The 24507-nt window shown below is 53.1% G+C and overlaps 1 long non-coding RNA gene across 1 annotated transcript; it reads left to right on the top strand.

The window, feature by feature from the left end:
* Nucleotides 1–1800: 1800 nt before the first annotated feature.
* Nucleotides 1801–24374, top strand: LOC123650161. The gene is made up of 3 exons (XR_006739282.1): nt 1801–2063; nt 19368–19477; nt 24360–24374. It is a non-coding gene; the product is annotated as an uncharacterized LOC123650161 (long non-coding RNA).
* Nucleotides 24375–24507: the final 133 nt, after the last annotated feature.

The raw sequence follows: 24507 nt of genomic DNA, 5'->3' as shown, positions 1-24507 counted from the left end.
GGGTGTTGGAAGCGGCAGGTACCAGGACTGGTGAGTTAGGCATCAGCCTGGCCCTCCACCGAGAGTGAGGGCACATGGGACTTTCAGACAGGACCCCACTATGCTGACTGGCAAGGCTGATCTCAGGTGTGGTAAGCCAGGAAGTCCCCCTTCTTCACAAAATATCCCTCTTGCCTGCCTGCCGACACCATGCTTTCACCTACTTGTTTGTGTGGTGGGCCTTTCCCGGGCCCCGGGTGTGCCGGGTAGCAGCTAGTGCCGGGTAGCAGCTAGTGCCGGGTAGCAGCGAGCGCCAGGTGCGAGGATGCCCTCAGGGCCTGTCGTCCTGAGGGGCTCGCTGTCCAGACAGGCTGCACGTGGGTGGCCGCAGGGCAGATCTGGCCCTCAGGTGTGCTCGTTTGGCTCCCATGGTTTACAAATGTGGAAATTGCCCACACAGATCAGATTTGTCTTCTCTCGACAAATCGGGAGATCTGGCAACCCCGGTCTACATTCCTCCCGGGCAGCAGATGGCGCCACTGTGGCCTTCCCAGGGGGGCATGCCTTCTCGAGTTCGCTACAGTCCCCACGACTCCTTCTGGCCTCAGCCCGCTGGCTCTGCAGGTATTTCAGCTCCTGGGATGGGTGGGGAGAGCGGTGCAGGTGCACAGGGGAGGGAATGCGAGGTGACCTCCTTAGAGGGTCCAAGTCTTCTCAGGCTCTCGGGGGGCAAGTGCATCCGATCCTCTCCCGAGAGAGGACTGACAGTGTGTGCTGGGGAGATGGAGGCAGAGCAAGATGCTGCAGTGGCGGCACCAAGGCCCAGGGAAGTGGTTCTCAAGGTATGGACCACCTGGGTCAGAACTCCCTGGGGTGCTGGTTCAAAACGCAGACCCCCTGCAGCAGCAGCATATGGAGGGCTGTCCCCCAGGTGGCGGCCAGCTGGCCTGTATGGAAACCACAAGAGGAGGAGGCTGGGGCTGAGAGGGCTGTGGGGTCAGACACGAATCTTGCGTTCTAGGGCAAAGCCGGGGACCTGACTCCACCTTTCAGTCCCCTCGGGGAGCCTTGTTCTGAGCGCCCCCATTCTGGGCACAGCTGATTCCCCACCAGGCTAAGGGCATGAGAAACATCTCCAGCTTTCTGGCTCCTGCACCTGGAGGAAAGGTCACGCTTGCCTTTGCCAAGTCTTGCCATTTCCCAGAATCTTTGAACTGTCCCCCTAGGCAGTGAGCCAACTGTGGGGCGTGGGATGGTGGCTGGCTGGCCTCTGAGGGCCACCTTGTGCCCGGTTCCCTTTGATGTGTGTACCTGGTTCTCGGCCAGGTGGCCTGACAGTCCCTGGGCTCTGTGCAGGGAAGAGGGGAGGCACACTGGGGGTGGCCGGGCAGGGAGTGGGGAGTATGGAAGGGGCGCTCATTCTCAGGTTCCTGGAGCGACCCGAGAGAGAGGGCTCTTTAGCAGTGCAGTGCCTGGGGAGCAACAGGTAACAGACCTTCATTCTCAGGGTGGGGACGTGCCCTCCTGCTGCTGCCAGAACCTGAGAATGGGGCCTCCTGAGTGTCGCCTCACCTGCCCCCTCCCCCTGCACCCTGGTTAGGGCACTCCGGGAGCCTGAGACGTGTGCCGGGACTGAGGTGGAGGACGGGGTGGGGCATGGGGAGCCTTCGGGACCCCTTGGACAAGACCACTGCTTCTCAACCTTGGCCACACATGGGAAGCTTCTGAGGAGCTTAAAAACTTCCTGACGTCAGGACCCCATCCCTCAAGATTCAGATTTAACCAATCTGGGGTACAGCCTAGATATTGGGGTTTTTAAACAACTCCCCAGGGGATTCTCATGTGTAGCAGAGTGTGAGAACCTCTGATCTAAGCAGAGTGGGGTGAATGTTTACTGGGTTTCCTTTCATTGGTTTTAGTTGTGAGCAACAGACTGACAAGCGGGACACAGGCTTCAAGGGCAATGCCAGAAAACACGCGGCCAAGTGCATGGAATACAAGGCGAGCGGAAAGAAGCCTGAGACCCAGGTTCCCAGCCTGTGCCAGATGCTTCATGTTTGTTACTTAACAACCAATCCCAGGAGGTCGGTATTCTCAGGCTCAGTTACAGACGAGGAGCCCGAGTCTTGGCTGGGTTAAGGACGCTGCTGTGCCCCACTGCCGTGGCATAGTAGAGCCTTGCATGAAACTGTCATGTGGCAAGATGCGGGGAGGAATGAGAGCCAGTACTGTTGCTCTCAGACTGATTTCCCAAACTAAGTATTTTTGGGGTCAGCTGGTGGAGGAGAGGACGGGAAGAACTGAGCTCCCACCTCCTCTCTGCTTGGGGAACAGAGGGTGGGGTGCCAAGGGTGCAGGGATCGGCTTCCCACGAAGGTACCCAGTAATCCACAATATGATGTAACCAGTTGGACATCTCCCCCATGTACTCTCCCATGAGTATCTTCTGGTTGAATCTAAGGAGGTGAAGGCCCTCCCCCCAGCAGATTCTGCTGGAGTCTGGCCTGAGCCAGCTGTCCCAAGTGATTTTAAGGAAAGGGGCCACTGTCTTTCTCTCTCTCATTAAAGCCAAATAGGTCCTTGAACCTAAAGCAAGTTGACTAGGGTGAGAAAGAGGGGACCCCCTTCTTATCTCCAAAACAACACACCCCCTGGTGCACACACACACATGTGCACACATGCGCATGCTCAGAGTTGTGCAAGTCCACCAGCTGGGTCATTAGATTCAGCCAGAAAACACTCACGGGAAATGAGTGGGTAAATGAGGGAGATGGTCCGATCAGTCACAACACATTGTGGATTCCTGAGTGTCTCTGTGGGGAGCCCATCCCAGCATCTGTGGCAGGTGGGTGCCTCCTGGCAGACAGCAAACACCACCACAGGGCATCTGAAGATGCAAAGAGAGCATTTAAGGTGAAGCTTGAAAGATGCAGAAAGTTTCTCTTTAATCGGTAACTTTATGCAAAAGAATTGTCATACTGGCTTCCAAAGCAGATGACAATGGTGTGAGCAGCTTTTTGCTGTGGTGGCAAAAGTCCGCTTGTCCTGCTGAGAGGGCTTTCTGCTTTCTCGGTGGTTCACGCAGGAGCCGTGGGGCAGGGAAGAGCACCAGGTCTGGCTGGAGTCCTGCCTGGCCGCTTACTAGCTACCTCACCTTGGGAAGGGCCTGGCCTCTGAGATCGGGCTTCCTCATAGACATAATGGGGACTGGAGTTACCTTCCCGCCTGAAACAATGAAGAAAACCCAGACAAAATGCATAAAGTAATTGTTTTCAAGACACTAGATATCAGGCCACAAGGTTCAGGGACCCCAGAGAGCTCTGTGATTGTCCCTGCTTATTGCCTTGAGAGCATTTCCAGGACACGGCACCGAGAGGGGAAACTGAGGCCAGGAGGGGAGAAATGGAAGTAACTGTTGTAAGATTCTTACACTTGATGGGAAGTGGTACAACATCACCTGTAGGTAGACTGTGAAAAGGTCAAGATGTATATCACAAATGCTAAAGCAACCACTAAAATAGCCAAGTGTTATAGCTACTAAGCCAACAAAGGAGATAAAATGGAATCATCAAACATAATCCAAAAGAAGACAGAAAGAGAGAATAAGAAACCAGATGGGACAAATAGAAAACAACCAGCAAAATGATAGACTCAAACCTAACCATATCAATAATCACATTGAATGTAAATGGTCTGAACCATTGAATTTACAGGTTGTCATACTGGATAAAGGAACAAGACTCAATTACGTGCTGCCTACAAGAAACCCACTTTAAATAGAAAGATATATATGTTCAAAGAAAAAAGGTGGAAAAGATATACCATACTAACACTAGTCAAAAGAAAGCTGGAATGGCTATATTAATGTCAGACAAAGTCAATTTCAGAACAAAAGCTATTACCTGGTAGATCTATTTTATATATCTGTATCTAATCTATGTTTATAATATGAGGAAACAATGATCTTTGCCACATTGGATTTTGGTAAGAACTGAGTGAGGTAATACCTGGCAAAGGGCTTCACAGGCTGTAAAATGTGATATGGTGTAACTGGACCTTAGTTCTTAGAAGTAGGACCATCTGAATCCTTGTAAAAACTCAGAGAGCCAGGTCTGAACTATTTGGGTCACATGAAAAAGGAAATCCTAGACAGCAGCAGCTTGGGGGAGGGCAGGGGAGGGCTGGCTGGAGTAGCCAGGGCCCAGAAACTCCACCAGCACTTCTTAGGTCCAGCAACTTTACCAGAATCTACGGTAGTAAGGAGGCTTCCTTCAGCTGCAGGAGGAAAGACGGGGCCGGCCTGAGCCTGAATCCCTAGGACCCCAGAAACTTTGGTAACCCCAGCAGATGTTTGGCTAAAAAGAAAAGTGAGACATTGAGCAGTCACTATGCTCAGTCTTTTCTGAGCGTTTTCTCATTCGTTAGTCCTACTTGGTGGGGACTGGCATCATCATCCCATTGAACAGATGGGGGCGTGGGAGCTCAGTGCCACAGGGCTGTCACACCACTGAGCTGGGACTGGGGCCCACGCAGTCTAGACCAGAGCCGGGGCCCTAGTGGCTCCCTAACCCTGAGATGAGGGATGGGGCCTCAGGCAGCCAGAGGATTGCATCCAGACTCCCACGCAGGGAAGGAGAGGGGCAGAGCTAGGCATCCTCCTTCGCCCTCCGCTCCAGGCAGGGCCTCCCTCCTCCCCATGCCCATGCCCCTTACCCACCTTGCAGGGGCCAGCAGGTGAGGAGCGGTGAAGCCAGCTGGGAGGAGCCCGTGCTGGGCAGCAGTGGGGAGCAGGCCTGGGGCTGTGCCAGGTCCCCTGACTGTCCTCCTCCTCGGAGTCAGGGGGCCCCAGCCCTGCCTTCGAGCCACACTGAACTTTGGTTTTCTCATCTGCAGAATGGGATCGAGGTACTGACCTCTCGGAGATGCCTGGGGGTCCATGGGAGTGCTGGCACCTGGCGCAGAACGGTGGCCGTGCCTCTCCTCTCTGCCCTGCCCCGCTACTGCCCTGCTTGCCGCTCTCTCACTCGCCATATTTGTTCTCCTCCCACCCTCCGTGGCCTTCTTGGAGCCGGCGGCTCTGCCCTGCTAGGGGCAGGTGGGAGGGTTCTACTCCTTGACGCTCTGGTTGTGAGGGGTAGGGACAGGGTGGAGGGGACATAAAGGCTGAGTGAGACTGATTTTTTCTTTTAGTATTTCAGTGGTCTTTTTTTTTTGAAGTGAAATTCACATAACATGCAATGAGCCATCTTAAAGTGTACAAATCAGTGGTATTGAGTATATTCCCAATGTTGTACATGCTCCAGGTTCAAAGCCACTAGTTTCAGAATTTTTTATCACCCCAGAAAAACACCCTATACCCATTAAGTAATCAGTCCCCATTCCCTCCCTCCCCAGCCCCTGGCAACCACTAATTTGCTTTTCCTCTTCATGGATTTGCCTGTTCTGGTCGTGTCACATAAAAGGAATCATATAATAGGTGGCCTTTGTGTCTGACTGCCTTCACGTCACATGTTTTCAAGTTTCATCCACGTGGTAGCACGTGTCCCTGCTTCATTTCTTTCCTCGGCTGAGTAATATTCCACTGCATGTATGTAACACGCTTTGTTTATCCATCCAGCCACTGGTGGCCCTGTGGGTTGTTCCCACATTGTGGCTATTGTGCATAGTGCTGCTACGAACATTTGTGAACAAGTATCTGTGTGAGTTGTGTTTTCAATTCTCTTGAACCAAAGGGTGGAATTCTTGGGTCATATGGTAATTCTATGTTTAACTTTTTGAGGAGCCACCAAACTGTTTTGCACAATGGCTGCACCTCCCTTTAGTTTTAAGATTATATTATTCTAAGTGCAGAGATAAGACATGTTAATTAAAAAAAATTAATTAGTGAGGTCTATACTTTGGAAAAAGGAGAGATTTGTTTCTCATAAAGGGTAGCAAACTGCTGGGTGGCCATTCCAGCAGGGTGGGAAGCCACACGTGCTTCAAAGAAGAGACAGAAGGGAACAGGATCTTATCCTGAGCAGGGTGGTGAAAGGGACATATTTAACAAGCAATAGGAGGAGTCATGAATATTTATGAAGGGAGATCATATGCATGTAGTGTGTTTCACCTCTCCGGCCCGGCATGCCTGGAAACTCAGTTTCAAGGTGTTTCTGGGGTCCCCTTGGCTGAGAGGGGCCCATTCAGTTAGCAAAAGGCTTAGGATTTTTCGTTTACAGACAATACCATAGAAAATTTGGAAATTACTTATTGAGCAATTAAAAGAAGTTTTAATTTAAAAAAATTATAAAATTATATGTAAATACATGCTTATTGTAATAATTCAAAGAAATTTCTACAACAAAAAAATCTCTTTTTCCGCTCTGCCACCCGAATCCTACTCCCTTCCTCTGGGCTGAGCAGTGTTAACCCTTGAGTGTATATCTTTCCAGACATTTTCTAGGCATGGAGAGAGCTTTAGATTTTTATTTTTTACACAAACAAGTCATACTATCCATATTATCTTGCTCTGAAATCTTTCTACCTGTTTCTTGGGAATTTCAATTGTTCCAGAGACCGTCCAAGGGCCAGGCTGAGGGTCCCAATCTGAGACCTGTCCTTGCTCTTTTAAAAAAAGTCTGGAAGTTTGGGCCTCAGGTATGGACAGAGCTGTCCCTGAATGGTTGGATAATGAGTGTATTGTAATTTTCCTTTTGTTATCTGCATATACAAATTCTTTGTAAAACGAATATGAATTGCTTTTATAATAAGAAAAAAAAGTAAAGAAGAAATTAAGGGTTTACAGGCTCAGCGCCCAGCTTATACCTTAATTTAGCACTTACTTCATTCTTCCTCGTTGCATAATGAGTTGTTTGTGCCCTTGAGGGCGGGACAGGCTTATTCATCTCCCTGCCCTCCCCACTGCCCCCCACAGAGCCCAGCCCTACGCCAGGCACACAGCGGGGTTTGGTGAACAAGCTGGTGGCCCCTCCAGGGTGGTGGTGGAGCCTGGAAGGAGAGGGCGGGTCCCAGAGATCCCCACGTGCTCTCAGCTCAGGCTCATAAAGGGATGTGCACGGCCTGGGGAGTCCAGGCCCTGGGACGGCCAGCTCTCTGCAGGGACATCTGGGCCCGGCCTCCGTGGGAAGCTGGGTGTAAGCGCAGGTGCATCTATTCCTGGTGGCCTCAGCCAGGGTGCCCATGGCAGGCGGCACCCAGCTGAGGAAGTAATTAGAGCGCTGCCAGGAGCAGGCAGTGGGTGGGGTGGGAGGCTTGGAGGCTCAGGCTCCCTTTCCGGAGTGATAGAAATAGCTGGTCTCTTGGTGGAGGTGGAGAGCCGTACACACAGGAGCAGAGGTGGGGGCAGCCAGCGCCTGGGGCACGGGGTGGGGTGTCTTCTTGGGCTGGTGAGTCAGTCTGGTCTGGGCAGGTGAAGGGGAGGGGCTTGTGGTCTGCGCCGGGAGGGTGCCTGGCCTAGAGCCTCCTTCCCCTGCCTGGGGCTCCCCCATCTGTCCCCACAAGCCTGGCCTGCCAAGGCGCCTGTTCCTGCTGCAGGCTCAGCCCACTCTGGGGGGCATCACAATGCCCCACAGCCCCTTGCCGGTCCCAGCTTCCTGCCTCTACCTTTCCACGGGGAGCAGGCTACTAGGGGTCGGGGTGGGGTTCCAGAGCTCAGGGTCATGATGGCATTTCTGTGGGCACAGTCCCTGAGGGTGCTGGGCAGCTCCGTGCCTGACTCATCTGCAAACACTTTATAAATAACCTGGCGGAGGGACGTGGGCTGTCCACCCCCATCCCCCACGTTCTCTGAGCAGGTGGTGGCACCGAGGTCCTGAGGGCTTCAGAGGCGTCCAGGGCAGAGTTCTGGTCGGGAGCCGGGGCCAGGGATGCTGCGGGGGAGTGTTACTGACCTCTGTCGCGTGGTGCTGCGGGGGCGCTGGGCCACCGGGAGTCCCCCATTCAGCTGTGACGTTGTCAGTGCCCCAGCCCTCCACGGGAGCACTGGGGATTTCTGGCTGGACAAACTGAGCCACTCTGGTCTAAACTTCCCTTCTCTGGGTCTCAGACCCTCGTTTGTAAAATGAGAGGGTTGCACTAGGTGAGTACTAAGGTCCTGTCCGGCTGTTACATTTTTGACTCTGCTCAGTGGGCACGAGTTGGCTTTCCTAAACTAACCACCACTGCTATTTACTGAGCCCCCATGTACCTGGCACTGTGCCAGGCACCCCGTGCTAACGTATTGCACTAAGGCTCGTGGCTGCTAGTTAGTCCGCTGGCCAGGGACCCGTGCAGGCCAGCCTACATCAGGGTCCTATGCCAGGGCGACAGCTGCGTATGTGTCACTTGTCCAAAGGACCAGCAAGGGGGTGTGGCAACGGGTCAGGCAAAGGCAGGAAACGCCTGGCACTGAGAGGGAAGGGCACTGTGGCCTCTGGTGCTTGTCTGAGTTTCTCCCCAGATGGGCCCAGTGACTTGCTCAAGGTCACAAAGCCAGAGTGGCGGAGGTCGTATGATAATCCAGGTGGTTTGACTTCAAGCCCAGTTTTCTTGGGAGGAGGGATCGTTGTTTCTATCTTCTCCATTTGGAAAGATCTAAAGTTGACAGGATCGTACCAGGAGCCAGATGGCAGAGAAGGCAGGGCCCTGCTTGTCCCTGATCAGGGCCTGCTCTGGTCTCAGGCTGGGGAGGACACAGTCTCCTGGCGCTCGCCACCGTGTCTGGCACGTCGTAAGTGTGACTGAGGGACTAGACGTTCCCACATGGCAACGTGGGCGTGTGTGGGGCTGGGGCAGACGGAGCCCGTGTGCTGGACAAGAGGTCTCCAGGCCAAGGACAGCACCGGGAGGCCAGGGGTCCAGAGGGTGTGCTCAGGCGGGGCCCGATCATTGTCCCTGAGGAAGAATGGCATGTCGTAAGAAGAGATGTTTGACTGGTTAGCCACAAGAAGGTGGGCTGATTTCAGCTTGGCACAGCCTGGGCACCCACTGCTGGGCATTTCTGACTTGTGAGGTAGTGAGCTCCTGGTCCCCGGATGAATGCTCTTCTGGAAGGGTGAGGAGGAGCAGGGCCCTTCCCGACGGGAGGGCGGAACTAGGCTGGGCCCAGTGTGCAGTGAGCCAGAGTCCCTGCGGCGGCTTGTTCATAATACGGTTCCCTGATCCTCCCCACCCAGCTGGCTGGGGCTGCCCAGGGCTGGGCGTCTCCGGCCCACACGGCTCCATGTCAGCCCCACGGTCCTGATGCTGTGGTGTGACCGCGAGGGGCTGGGGCTCACTGCGTCCCAGCCTCCCTTGCCGTCGCCCCTGCCTTACGCCACTGCTGTAGTAACCATCCACAGACAGAGAACACAAGCGCAGGGACCAGGAACGTGAGAAGCGCAGAGCCCGGACAAGGGGCTTCCTCAGAGGCCACGGAAGGGACTGATATCAGGCGTCGTGCTTTTTGGGATTGGGACTCGGGAGGGTTTTGGTATCTTCTGAGCCACAGGGCCTTCCACAAGCCTCTGTGCTCCTCTGGCCAGTCCGGTTCAAAGCCGGCAGCCTGGTGCAGCAGGAGCATTGTCACGGGCAAGTGCAATGCCCCATCAGACTCTGCTCCTCCTCACTTGCTGTGTGGCTTTGAGCTAGTCTCTCAGCCCCTCTGGGGCTCTCATTTGTAAAGTGAGGGAGCTGGACTTTCAAATCCTCCCTGACCTGACACGTTACAATATCTTGAAAGACCAGAGCTGGGGTATTTGCCAGTTCCTGGCACCAAACATTGTTCTGACCTCTTTCACTGCCGTGGAGTCTCCCCTCCTTACTTACTTCCCCAAAAGAAGCCCCATCCCTCTCCTTTTTTGTTTCCCACTGTCTGTCGGAAGTTGGCTGGCTTGGCCAATCTGGCAGGAAGGCCTGGTAGCAGCGGATACAGGGGAATTGGTGGGAGGGAGGGAGTGAGCATGTGGACAGGCTCAGGCAGTGGGGACAGGCCAGGGGCCCCTGTGAGGTGGGGGGGCTCTTCGGGAGGGACCAGAGCAGGGGAATCTTCCAGGAAGCTACAGGCCCTGCCTCGGAGCCAGGACTGGGGCCAGAAGGGGGGATTCTGGGTTATCACACAAGTCCCCGAGTGGTGTGAGGCCTCGCAGGAGCATAGTGGCCAAGTGTTAACGCACAGGACACTGGGGGGTTAGGAGCGGGTGGACAAGGGGGCATTAATGCCACCTCCTGAGGCTGTGCCCAGGGCTAGGCATTGCCTGTGCACTATTTCCAACTCTCACAAAGCTCACGGGAGAGGACATCATTTGCCCCAGTTTATAGGCAAAGACAGAAAGGCCCAGGTTGAATAATTTGCTCATAGCCACCTAGCTGGCGAGAGGCGGAGCAGGATCTGAACTTGGGTCTGGCTGATTCTAAAGCGCACAGGGCTCGCTCCGCACCAGGCACCTCCCCTTCTGTTACAAGCGTCATTCTCCTAAAGAGAATGTGGTGGTGGCACCGCTCACCCAAGGTTCTGCGTACATCTGTCCAAGGCCAGGGGTATGTGCACAGAAATGAACATGCGTGAAGGAATTGTGATTGAGACTAAGATTGCACTGGAGAAATTTGAGATGTCCTAGGATAACCCAACAGAGTGTTGGCAGGATTTGAACCTGATACTTACCTGGTTGCAAAGCTGATTGCTGGGGAAACGGAGGTGAATAAGCTCCGGCCCTTGGCCTTGAACTCATGCAATGTGTGGGAGGCCGGCTTCAGGATCACTGAAATGCCTCGTGTTTCCGGGGAAGAGGGCATGAACCACTGTGCTGGAAGCGATCAGGGAGGGGTCCCCCCAAAAGTCAGGACTCGAGTTGTCTATCAAATGATGGGTTGGAATTTATGTGGCAGGTGTGGGAGAAGAGAATTCCAGGCAGCTGGAGCAGCGTCTGCAAAACAATCAGAGGCCTGGAAGGACATGTGCAGTTGGGGACACTGGGAGCAGCATCCTGGAGCTGCAGGCCAGGGGCAGGACAGGCTGGACAGGGGAGCGTGGCCAGGCTCTGGAGAGAGTGTGTCGGTGTGACTTTCTGCCTTTGGCTGAGCCTCAGTTTCCTCAGCTGTAACATGGGAAAAATAAGCCCTTTCTCTGTGCGAGGTTGTTGTGAGAGTTAAACTAGGTAACAACGATAAAACTGGCAGCAATGAGCCCGACACAGGTGCAGTAACTGGTTGTAGCTGCTATTGGTGACGATGACAGCAGTAGTAACTGGGCTTCCTAGTTCCCTTTTAGTGTGTTCTCAACACAGCAGCAAGAGTGATTCTGTTAAGACATAAGGCACATCACAGTCTTCCTCTGCTCACAAGCCTCCAGGGACTCCCCTTTTGCTCATAGGAAAAGCCACAGTCCTTGTGACAGTCTTCGTGGCCTGACCTTCCCCTCTCCTCTCTCCCCTCTGTCTGATGCTGCTCCCCTTCTGTCACTCTGCTCTAGCCACACCAGTCTCTTTGCTGTGCCTGGAACTTGCTGGGTGACTCCTGCCCCAGGGCCTTTGCACTCGTGGCCCCTTGGCCTGGGATGCTCCTCCTCAGGTATCCAGGGGCTCACTCCCTAGCCTCCTTCAGGCCTTTACTACGACGTCACCTCCTTAGTGGGGTCTTTCGGGCATGCCATCTAAAACTGCAAACTGCCTCCTGCCCCGCGCCAGCACTCCCCAGCTGCCTTTCCTCCTTTGTAGCCCTTGTCAGCATTGATCACCTTCTAACCTATTATGCATCTGTATCGTGTTGCTTGTCACTCCCATTAGAATATAAGCCTCACGAGAGCAGAGATTTTGTCTGTTTTGTATCCTCAGTATCCTCAGCATCTAGCTGAGAACTGCTGCTCAGCAATATGCATTGTCACCTTCATGTTACCTCTGGAGGACAGGTGGGCCAGCCTTCCCTGCTGGGTGTGGCCAGGCCCATGCCCGGGGGCCTCCAAGCTTGCTCCTTCTTTGGAAAGGCTCCTGTCCTCAACAGGAGCTCGGGAGCTGCAGGCTCCCAGCTGACACCTCTCCCTCCCTGCAGACATCCCTGCTTATTTCAAAACACAGCCCCTCTGCTCTGGGCTCCCTCCCTGCTAGGGAACTCAGTGAGTACTGGTAGCCCATGTGCCATGTCATTCTGAAGGAATTTCCCCCGTTCCCAAGGCAGCCCAGGGCCTGGAGCCCTGGAGCCCAGTGGCCAGATTTAGATCCTGGGAGCAGGGCCCCAGCTGCAGGCTTCCCTGTCCAGCTGGAACCCGCTCTGCAGCCTTCCCTCCAAAGCCTCTCTGGCCTTATGCATCCCTGCCCCAGGGAGCTGCTCTTTCTAGATCACTGGGCTGCACCCGAGCATGGGAGTAAGGTACCGGGGTCCCTCTGTCACACTGCTGGGCCAGGCTCCTTTCTTTAGAAGCACCTCTTGGAGCCACCCTTGGGTGTCTGCAGGCCCCTTGTCCCCCAATCGCACACTGCTGTGGGCTGTGACGTCTGCTCTGGGGCCTCCCCAGCAAACCTTATGTGCCCACATCCCACTTGCTCATTGCCTGGCCTGTGGGAGTGGCTGGCAGTCCCATGCATTCCCCATTTCTTGTGTCCCTTCTGGGACCTTCAGGAGATGCGGTGCTTTAATTCTGAGGTGTGGCTAGTGGAACTGCAGGCTGGCAGGGGTGGGATTTTGGAATGGGCTGGTCTTCGGTCTCCGAACTCCCACCAGGGGAGTGGAGGCTTCCTGGAAAGAAGACAGTATCAGGTATCAGACAGACTGGGCTTGAAACCCTGACTTTACTGCTTAGCTGTGCCACCTTGGGCAGGTTGCTTGCACACCTGTGAAATGGGTGTAGCAAAGGTACCACCCCCTCCTGGGTGGCTGTGAGGATTAGGCGAGATGAGGTGCATGAGGCCCTTAGCTTAGAGCCCGGCCCCGAGTACGGGTTGGCCAAATGGCAGTGGCACTGCTGCACCGGGCTGCGGGTCAGGGCTTCTTCCTGCTGCGTGCTGAGCCATCGGCAGTGTCCAGCTACCCCAGGCCTGTCTGAAGCAATTCAGGAGACAGCTGGTCCCCTGGAACCTGCCCTGGGCGCGAGGCAAGGGCCCCTCTCCCTGGGGCCCAGTTTCTGCCTGGCCGCGGCTCTCTGTGCAAACCTGCTCCTCCCAATTGCTCTTTCTGCCTGACCAGGCGGGGACCTGAGGAAGTGGCCACCCTGGAGCCCGCGGGGGATCCCTGCCTGTTGTGTTTGGCAGACGCTCTGGCACGCAGGGACTTCAATTTCCCAGAGGCCTCTCGAGGATCCCAGTTTCTCGCTGCCTTGTGGATAAAGTGACTCTAATGATGGAGAGAAACCCAGACATAGGTGAGCAGCTAGAAGGCAGGAGAGTTTGCAAATCTCAGGGTGTCAGGCCTGGAAGAGCCCGTAGGGTCATGAGGTCTGCCCTCCTCTGTCAGTGATGGAGAATCTGAGGTCCAGAGAGGGCCTGTGACCTGTCACATGTCACACAGCTAGTAAGGGACCCAGCTGGGACTCAAACCTGGGTTTTCTGACTCCCCATCCAGTGCTTGGTCCATTGCACCCCACCAGCTAGGACAGCCAGCAAGCTGGTGAGCCCACGGGGAGCCCCACTTTCACTTCCTGCCTCTGCGTCTTGACCCGCACCCCTCTACTAGATCAAATTAGAAGGTTACAAGGAGCCATTGACACCACAGGGGGTGGCGAGGATTGGATGGTCTCTGATTCCAAAGGGGCCAATTACAGGAACTGGTCGGCTGCCTTCTGCCACACTCTGTCCGTGCACTTCGTGTAGCCTGGTGTGCTCTCTCTGGCTCTGCTGTCAAAACAGGCTCCGCACATCTCAAAATCTCACACCTCCCGGGAAGCTTTATCCCAGGCTCCCTGCCCTCCCCACCAGAAAGGAAGGATTGTGAACTATTCTTTTGTGTCCCATAGTACACTTCTTAAATGCTGCTTTGATGACACCGGCTTCTATGTGCTAATTGTTGGCTGCAGGCCACCCTGACTTTCAGGCTAAGAAGTTTGGGAGCCAAGTCAGTTTCAGAGGCCACAGACAGGGAACCAGGGATCGCCTGTGTCCCAACCAGAGCTGAGCCTTTGCTGGCCTGGCTTCATCCCACGCTGTCATCCCACTCAGCCACGCTCTCACCTTCCTTCCCCCAGCCCACCGGAGATGGACCCATGCAGCTCTGGAGTCTTAACAGGTACTTTACACTAGGGACTGGGTCCTGCTGCAGCCTGTTCTTGTGCAGATGCTCGCCGACAAACCCTCATCTCTGTCGTAGCAACCAGAGAGGACAAAGGCACAGGTCCTGGGGCCGGAGGGCCTGGTGCCCACTGTGCCAGCAAAAGGCTGGAGTTTGGTTCGTTTCTCCTGCCTCAAAAGTAAAGGAGAAGACGTGGCACCTGCCTCCCCAGGCCCTCCTGCCGAGAGGTTCCAGTTCTCAGAAACCTCACGCTGCTGTGGGCTGTGGGGTCTGCTTTGCATCCTGTCCCACCTCTGGGCGGCACTTCCTGAGTAGCTCCTGCGGGAAGTTGCGCCTCAGGGCCAATCAAGGCCTCTGCATCCCGGGAATCGGACCGTATCCTCCTCCCAGCATGGACCAGAGATCCCAGCAAAATCCGAGTGTCTCCACGCAGGGCTTGTGGTTGACACCTAGTGCGTTCTTTCTATTTACCTGGCCCTGTGACAAGAGGTTACCTCATGTAAGCACCCCGGTCAACTTTAGCACAGGTGGTGGTGTCACTATTTCAAAGATGCAGAAACCGAGGCCCTGGGCCGTTGAGCCACATGCCCAAGGTCACACGGCTGGAAGGCTGCCGGCTGGGACTGGAATCCAGCTCTCTGACCGCAGAGCCTGTGCAAATGACCACCACACCACCCTGCCATCAGGTCACCTCTGCCCCCCAACCCTGACCCCAGCCTTCTAGGATGAGGCCACCCTACTTGAAGAGTCTCCAGGTTTGGCTTAAGATGAGCTTAAATGCCACTGGGGTGGCATCTCACCCCTTCCGTTAGGAAACTGCTGCCCAACCTCAGGGCTTTTGCCGGGAGGAAATGGTTCCTGCCACTAAGCCTAAAATTCCCAGGGATTCATCTCACTCCATTTCACATAATTATACCCTCTCATGTCGTCCCCAATGCTTCCCCTCCCTCGAAGGCCTTCACGCCTCTTAGAGCCTTGCACACAATTACCTTATTCTGCTTCACCTGGCAAAGCCCAGAATGTGGGTCCTTTCCTGTGTTATAATTTTTCCACTTCCCCCATTCCTGCATTGTTTCAGCTATTTCATCTCTGAACATCCTCCAATTTCAGGGTATATTTCTGAGCGGTGGTTGCCAAGAACTCAGCGCTGCGACCGGGAAGGGCTCATTAGGAGCAGATGGAGGGAGGGGGCGTCCCCACTGGGCCCAGGTGTGCCCGGGCTGCCAGTGCGAGGCCATCTGGGAGGTCTTACCTCCGCCCTTCCTGAGCATCCAGGGCTGCCGGCAGAGGGGGCTTACCAAGTGCCCTCCCTGGCACAGAGGGGGTGGCTAGAGCCTTCTCTGAGCAGGGACCTGGGTCTGACTCTGTCTGCATGTCCCTCATCTCAGCCTCCTTTCACTACTGCGGTTCGGCTTTTTATTCATTCAACAAACATTTATTAAGCACCTGCCATATGCCAGACCTAGATCTGGCAGCGGTTGAAGCGCAAGGAGGGCAAGGGCCAGTATCTAGGGAAGGAGAGAGACAGAGGGGCCCCAGCTAGTGGCCACAGGGGACCTCTGTGCAGGTGGCACTGCAGCTGAGACCTGAAGGTGGGAAGGACCCTGCTGGGAAAGAAGTGGATGGGGGTTTCTGGGAGAGGCGGCAGGGTGTGCCAAGCCCTGGGCAGGAAAGGCTTGGCTGAGTGGAAGGGTGGATGGAAGGTCCGTGTGTGGGGGCTGAGGCTGGAGGGGAGGCGGCCCCGACTGGGAGGAGTTTACGTGTGGTTGCAAGTGCCTGGCTTCCCACGGACTCGCTGTGTGACACGCAAGTGACTTAACTTAGGTCAGCCTCTGTCTTCTCTTTGGTGAAAGACAGTAATTCCGCCTTCCTAAGGCACACCCTGTTGGATGTGCTGGGCCCAGGACAGTCAGGAGCCCTGGGTGTTGTGGCCTCGGTGAGGAGGGGGCGACACTTTTTAGCCCAGGAAGCTATAGGTCCAGGGGAGCATCAGGGGGCCCACAAGGAGGGGTAGATGACATGGAAGCAGGGCACGGTAAACAGCCAGTAGAACTCTGAGGACAACGGAAACGTTCCAATTGCTGGAACCTGCCCTGTGACCTGGCCAATGGTCAGATTCCAAAAGCTCTGTGGCGCTGAGCAGGAAGGGCATGGTAAGATAGAAGCCACAGAGAGGGGCACGGAAGGCCCTGTGTTTGGGGTGGGGTGTTGCACGAAAGGTATCTCAGCACTGAGGGACTTCAAGATGCACGTGCGAGGTGGGTCTCACAGTGCTGGGGTGGGTGGGGGTAGCATGGCGTTCTCTCCTTCCTGCCAGTGCCCCGCACAGTGCCTGGAACACAGCAGATGCTCAATTTCAGCCCATGGCTAAGGGCTTCTGGCCTGGGGGCCTCTGGTGGCCCAGTGACCCCTGGAGAAGGCACCTCTGCCTCTCCTTGCCACAGCAGGAGCTATCCTTGGGGGGGGGTTGGCAATGGCCACTTCCTTGACCTCCACTTCCTTCCCAAACTCTACCAGGCTAACGATTGGAGCATCTTGTCCAGACATGCAAAGCCAACACGTGGGTCTGAACTAAGGTCTTTATCTATTATGGCCCCACCTTCATTGTCCAGAGTAATTTTGTACCATCTGCAAAATGAAATTTTCATTTATACTCCTTCCCATAGAACAAATCAGATATAAAATGATTGATTCTAACAGTTATCTCAAAGAAGCACCCTTTCCAGAGAATTCTGCTTTAATTGATTCAACAAATATTTATTGAGTCAGACATTATTCTGGGCATTTGGGCTGCAGCCGTGAACATAATAAAGATCCCTACCCAAGATTACAATTTAGCAGGCAGGACAAACAGAAGACATAATAAGGAAATTACATAGTTTTCTAAGAAAAGGTGATGAATGGTATAGAGAAAGAATAAGAATGGAAACTAAACAGAGAGTCCTCTTCTGCACAAGCCGACCCACCTGAGTGGGAAGGAGGAAGGGAAGGGCAGGAGGGAAGGAAGAGATAAGACACAGCTTCCGTGTTATGGTGCCTAAGCCAGGTTTCCCAAACAAGACTGAAAAGTCCTTTGTGATTGGAACGTGCCTCTCCCAGTTGGAAGCTTAACACTGGGGGACTAAATGGAGATGTTCCCTTTCCCATAAGTCAACCCACCTGCCTGTACAAATATTAAGTGAGCATCTACTATGTTCCAGGTACTATTGTAGCTACTGGAAATGCAATTGAGGAGACAAAGTTCCTGCCCTCAAGGGGCTTATTGTCTAATAGGGAAGACAAAAACATTTAGAAAGGCTACCTGTATAAGCCTTTTGTCCTTGGCTGGAATCTGGAATTTTAAACCAATTGCATGTATCACTTTGATAAAAATAAAAATTAAGTTCCAATAGTGATGTGACTATATTGGGAGGTGAAGGCAGCAACGTGACCCAAGTTCTCTTCTGTCACTGCAGAAAACAGGACAAGGTTTCTAAACTTAATCAACCAAAAAATGGAAGTACAGGCATAATACTTAGCAACGTAAAGATAACTAATCAGAAGAATTTAAAGCAGAGACCACTAAAAGAGTGAGAAGTCATTTCTTCTAGAGGAAAATGACAGGGTGGGAAGATGCAGGACAGAGTTGGAGGTGGACTCTTGCCTTCTTTTTTAAATAATTCTGTGTATTTGAATTTTTAAAATCATAGGCATGTGTTATTTTGATGATTAAAAAAAATCCTAGGCTGGGCGTAGTGGTTCATACCTGTAATCCTAGCGCTCTGGGAGGCTGAGGTGAGAGGATCACTTGAGCTCAGGAGTTCAAAACCAGCCTGAGCAAGAGTGAGACCCCCGTCTCTACTAAAAATAGTGAAAAAATGAGCCGGGTGTGGTAGTGCACGACTGTAGTCCCAGCTACTCAGGAGGCTGAGGCAAGAGGGTCGCTTGAGCCCAGGAGTTTGAGGTTGCTGTGAGTTAGGCTGACGCCACGGCACTGTAGCCTGGGCGACAGAGTGAGACTCCCCGAGGATGCATAGTGAGGGGAGGTGCCTAGGGGGCTTCTGCAGGGGGCAAAGGGAAAGGGGAAGCCAAGCAAGCAAGTTCTGTTTCCCTCCATCCAAAGCCACTTTCTTTTATTTGTTTTATGTACCTGACTTCCACCTGAGATTTGTTTCAACAAAGGGTTCTGCAGCTGAAATTGGTTTGAACTCCGTGATCCCTTTTGGCTCTGATAATTAATGATGTGTTATAAGCACCTGTTACCCTTTGTGCTCATGCCTATTTACTTTGTGCTCAAGCCTATTTACTTCCTGAAGTCATTTCCCTAATTTAGCCAGAAGCCTTGCAGTCTCGCCCAGTTGGCTGTGGTTTGAAGGGATTGGTGAATTTGTTGCCAGTTTGCTTGGTGTGGAAGTGAGGCCCTGCGGTCAGTCATTGGTGACTGCTACTCCGTTAGGAGAGGGGTCCCTTGGGCGTTCTGTCTGGCCTCCAGCACAGTGGCTGTTGTAACAACAGGTAAACATTTTGGCCAATAGTCCCCTGATGTCATCTCAGTATCTGCAGTCTCTCCTGGGGTAGCTAGGAATCTATTTATAGAACCTTGCCTCCCACTCCACTTCCTGGAGAAAGAGACGAGAGAGAGAGAGAGAGAGAGAGAGAGAGAGAGAGAGAGAAAGAGAGAGAGAGAGAGAGAGAGAGAGAGAGAAACTGACTATGAATGAAGTTTAGAAAGGGAGGCAACCCTCCTCTGGCTTAGTCACCTCCTAGCGACTGCATTTCCAGACACGTGTCATGGTCTGCCTGCCCTGGTATTATTCTTAGGGCAGGTCCCCTCCATTCATTCATGTTTCTGGGGCCTCTGCAGTTGTCCCTATTTCTGCCTGGCAGCTGCTTTCTTGAGTTTGAGGCTGCAGAGGTTCTGTGTTTTTGGGCACCTTCGTGCCTCCCTGCCTTTGCATGCCATATCCCTTTATCCACCACCTGGGGACATGACACTAATCCTTGAAGTCCAAGCTCAAATGCCATGTAGTTTGTGAAACTCTTCTGGGTCCCTAACTCCAAAGAATCTGTCACCACTTTAGCACTTATCACAGACCCTGGTCATTACTCGATTACATACTGGCATCCTTGGAGGGTTGAAAACATCACATGGGCATCTTTCTGCAGCATACAGTGGGTGTTCAGTAACTGCTCACCGAGTGAAATGAAGCATGTTTGCTGATATCTCGTCTGTGTTTTAGGAAATCCTGCTGGGCCTGGAAGAAATGTCAGTGTGGGAAGATCTCCAGCAAGACATCTCCATAAATCTTTTCCTGTTTTCCGCTTGAAAGACCAGATTTGAAAGAGTCAGGTAACATCTAGAGGAAGGCTCCTATCTGGGGAGGGATCATTGCCACCATTTTACAGAGCAGAGCACTGAAGCTCAGAGAGATTGAGACTTGCTAACGATCACGTAGTAAATAGCGGAGCCAGAGGTGGGAGCCCATGTCATCTGACTCCAGAGACGCTGTTTCCTACCACACACTTCCTCGCAGTCTCCGCAACGTGCTGTGAGACGACACCATTTAAGACCTTCCAGACCACAGTTTCCCCCTGGAGCTTTCATGCAGCTGTTTTCCGTCCAGACCCGAGTGCTCAGAATCCCCTGTCTCCCCTGCTTCTGCTGCATTTCCCTGGGGGTTACTAGCTCTCTCCCAGGCTCCTCTGCAGCCGGCAGAAGTTCATTCTTCTCTCATCTCTTTCCAGATATCATGGTTTCCAAATCTTTCAGTTGGTTTCTTTTTCCGGCTGTGGTCCTTTTTTGGGATGCTTTCCAATGCCGCCGCAGATTGGAGGATGATAACAGTGAATTAGTTAGTGGATCTTCTTTGATGTTATTTTGTGGGTGAGCTCATTAATTTATGACAAAAAACATCAAAGAGCTAGGCTCTTCCCATAGGGCTGGGTTGTCCTGAGGCAACTGGAGAATGATGATTAGTCAGATGAAATCTCAAAGGCCTCTCTGCCTCAAATATAGGAGTTAGAGTCCGGAAGACTGAAGTGTGGGGACATCCCATCCCACAGCACCCGACACAGCCTTGAGTCAGCACAGCGTGAGACTGTCCCCATTGTGGATGTGGACCTCTCTCCATGGCTTCCACTTCGATGCCTTGGGGTCTGTCTGTCAAGACTGTTTTAACGACCCTGGAGACAACGTAGGGACAAAGGCTGAGGCTGTTAAGGTCTCTTTCCCATCTGAGGAACTGCATACTGAAAGGGATCATTTGTCCTTGCGTGGATGACCTCAGAGCCCTAAACCTGTAATGTCAGTGGGAACAACTCTCTCTGGGCTGCACGGGGAAGTGGCAGCACCATGCCTGGCACATAGCAACTTTCTGTACGTACGGGTTGAATGCACCTGTTGAGTAGTCATGATGCACAAAGTCTCTGGCTGGTTGAGGTGGAGCGGGGGGCGCTCAGGTTTGTGTTTATGGTACAAAATCTCCTACCCACTCACATCTGTGGCCATTTACCATGTTGCTTTCACCTCCATGTGGAAAATTGTGCTCCTCTGCAAAGCCATCCTCTCTGTGTTCACCCCGGCTCCCATTCCCTGCTGACCTACTAAGGGCTTGCTCTTGCAGCTAACCCTTTTTCCTGAACCATCAGTGTTTCCCTCTCTACTAGACTGTCCCCCTCAGCGTACAGACATCCCTAGTGTCTGCCAGCTTCAAAAGGACCTCCCTTCCTTCCATGTCTCCCTCAGACCACCACACTAGCCTTTGCCCCCTTTACAGTGAAGTGCCTCTAAAGGGTTGTCTACACGCTCCGTATCTCTACTTTCTGTCCTCCATTCGGACTCTCAAACGCACCTTAATCAGCATCTCATCTCTACCCACTGGAATAGCTCTCATCAGAGTCACGGGTGACCTTCTTGCTGCCAAGGCCAGTGGTGATTTCTGGGTCCTCCTCTTATTCTACCTGGGAGCAGCGTTCAGCACAGCGGGCAGGGCCCTCTTCCCAGCCTTCTTTGCTTGGTTCCAGGACACCACCTTTCTTGGGTCTCCTCCTACTGGCCGCTCTCCTCTGTCTCCCTTTGATAGAGTGACAAAGTGTCCCGAATCAGTTCTTGGGCAACTTTTCTAGCTGTGCCCATTCCCTAGATGATATCCTCTAGTCCCATTGTTTTAAATACCATCCACATAATGGTGGCTCCTGAAGTTTTATCTCCAGCCTCTTCTCTTCCCCTAAATCCCAACTGCCCACTCCACTGTGCTGCTTATAATATGTACATCAAACTTCAAACCTAAAGGTGGGAAGACCACCCAACCCTTAGTCTTTCCCCCTCAGTAAGTGGCAACTCCCTTCTTCCAGTGGCTCAGGTCTCAACACCTGGAATCATCTCTGAGTGTCTTGTTTCACACCGTACATCCAACCCATCAGCAGATCCGGTCAGCATTACTTTCAAATTATATCTAGAATCTGCCCACTTCTCACCACCCTCACTGCTACTACCCTGTTCTAAGCCACCAGCAGGCTTCTCAGCTGGATTGCTCTGACAGCCTCCTAATTGGTATCACAGCTTCCAGCCTTGCCTCCCCTCCAACACTAGCACCCAGAGTCATATTTTTAAAACTGCAATTAGATAATGTCACGTCTCTACTCTAAGCCTTCTGAGGCTTGCCATCTCATTTTATGAGTAGAACCTAAAGTCCTTATCATGGTGTACAAGACCCTATAAGACTTGATTCCTGCCTCCTTTCTGGTCTCAACTTCTACCTCTCTTCCCCTTGCTCACTCCAGTCTAGCTGCCCTGGTCTCCCAGCTTGCATGTCCCAAGCCCACTCCTGCCTTGGGGCCTTGGACTCTGTCCTCTCTGCCTCCTCGCACTTTCTCCAGGCATCTATGTATCTAGTTCGCTCTCTTCCTTCAGGCTTCTTCCCAAATCTCATCTTATTAAAGAGCTTTCCCCTGACTATTTGTTCTAAAATAACCCCCGTCTGTCAATCTCGATCTCCTTACCATGCCTCGTGTTCCTTCCTAACATAGTCACAACTTGACATATTTTATACGCATTTGCTTATGTTGTGGACCATTACCCCCATTTAATATGTGAGTTCAAGAAGAACAGAGTCTTTATGTTTTTAGTCCTTGCTGTATCCCAAGCCCCTAGAATAGTGCGCAATACACAGTGGGTGTTCAACAAATATACATTGAATGAATGGATCGTTGAATGGCCCCATCCAGGTCTCTAGTCATCAGGTGAAGAGAGCAGTTTCCAAATGGTTACCTAAGTAATATGATCAAAATCAAGTGGGAGGAACTGTGAGGTGTACACGGAGATCATCGGATTATGTGTTCACTTATAACCAGTGACCACCATGGGGTCACCCATGTTCTGTTTGCTACCTGGTGCCAAATCATATGCTGAACTATAAGGTGGAATGAAACATGAGATGTGGTTACTGCTCTGCCAGTTCATGGTCTACAAGGTGCTGGAGGGAGACAGTGCAGTTCAGAGGATCAGCCGCACCGGCTCCGGAGTTTGACTGCCCGGGTTTGAATCCTGCCTCCATTTCTCACAAGCCGTGTGACCTTGGGCCACTTACTCAGTCCTCTTGTTTGTAAAGTGGGAATAACAGAAAGATAACAATAGCATTTAACTCAAAGAGTAATAGTGTCAATTCCATAAATAATACATGTAAAATGTATAGTGTAGGGAATTGGCACATAGTAAGTCGTCAATAAATGTTAGCCACCATGAACAATTCTGGGGGAATTTCTGAGGGATTATTGCTATTAATGTGTTTTAGGGACAATAAACTACCCCAGAATATTAGATGACATGGATATTTTAAAGATGTGATAATGATATTGTGCTTATGGAGGAGAACGCTCCTATTGTTAGAAGATACATGGTAAAATACTCAAGGATAAAACCTAATGATGTCTGTCACTTTCTGATAATCTAGTAAAATACATCTCTGTTTCTATGTCAATAAAGCAAGCATGGCGTCATGTTAACATGAAGCTAGGTGGATAGTATAGTTTATTGTACTGTTCTTTCAACTTTTCAGTATGTTTAAAAATTTCAAAATAAAAGGTTTGAAGGAAAAAAGGAAGGACCCTAGAAGGAGTTTAGTAAGGTCCAGCCTCATATTTTACAGAGAGAGGGCCATAAGCTCAGAAAATGAGACATTTGCCCAAGGTCACACAGCTGGAGAAGCGGGGCCAGAACCCAGGCTCCTGTGCCCGGGAGTCCCTCAGGACAAGGCAGCCGTGAGCAGCAGAGGACCCACCCAAGGGGTATTATGCAGGTGTAAAGAGGTGCCTGTGTGGGTGTTTTCTTTTTGTTTATTAAGCAAATAGACAAGTCATTTGGTTGGAAGGAATGATGTCAAAAATATGCAGGCAGTACCAGGGCCAGTCCTGCCATCCCAGGAGGCTGAGCCATACTGGTTTAGCACCACCTGGTTGTGATTTATGAGCGGTGGTAGTGGGGGGTGGTGTGTGTGTAAACTCTGGGGTTGCAGAGGACAGCGGCATCAGTGAGTGGTGGGGCCAGAGCCAGGAGGAGCAGCAAGGAGAGACTGGCTTCAATTCCGGAGCTCCCTGAAAGAAGGGTCCCCAGTGTGGCTGGGAATGAAATGCGGACACGTAAAGAAAGGAAATGATTTTCTGCGGTCTGCAGGTCTGCAGCCGTCTTTGTCTGGCTAATGGGGTTCAAGGAAGTGCAAAGGAGAGAGAGGGAGAGCAGGACTGTCCGTGCAAGCCTGGCTGTGTGTGTGGGGAGCTCACGGAGAGGAAACGGGAGAGAAAGAGAAAAAATACTGAAGAGGCAGCCTGGAGTGGGGTGGGGGAGGGGCTAGCGCCGGGCTGTTGGGGTGGTTGGGAAGGTAAAGAGGCCGCACCTGCGGGCCTGCGAACAGGTCGGGGACCGTCTGCCCCCGCGGGCTGGAGTGTCTTGCCCCAGAAAATTCCTGCCCCTCTCTCTTTCGGGTCTGGAAGTCCCTGGGGCCACGGTAGCGAGCGCTTTTACTGGGGGTGGGGTGGGGAGGAAGGAGAGGCGGGGCCTCCGGGCGGGGCGGGAGCGGAGCGGGTGGCCCGGGCGGGGCTCCTCTCCGGCGGGCGCCGGAGTCCGGGGGCCGCGGCGTCCCCCTCCCCGCCCGCCCGCGGAGCGCCTGGCCCCTCCCCCCGCCGCCCCCACCCCCGCCGCTGCCGCTGTCACAGCTAAACTCGGCCGTTGCCCGCAGGAGCGGCGGCCGCGGGCGATCGGGCCGTGCGGAGCCCCGGGCGCGGCCTCGCCTCCCGGCCCGGCGCCCGCATCGGCACCGCCGGCAGCGCAGCGCCCCTGGCCGGGACGTGGCCGCCGCGCCGCAGCCCACCTGCGCCCGGCCCGCG

This window comes from Lemur catta, chromosome 14 (genome assembly GCF_020740605.2).
Source record: "Lemur catta isolate mLemCat1 chromosome 14, mLemCat1.pri, whole genome shotgun sequence".
Classification (NCBI taxonomy): domain Eukaryota; kingdom Metazoa; phylum Chordata; class Mammalia; order Primates; family Lemuridae; genus Lemur; species Lemur catta.
Note: the sequence above shows the minus strand (reverse complement) of the source record. Positions and strands in the feature narration are given on the sequence as shown.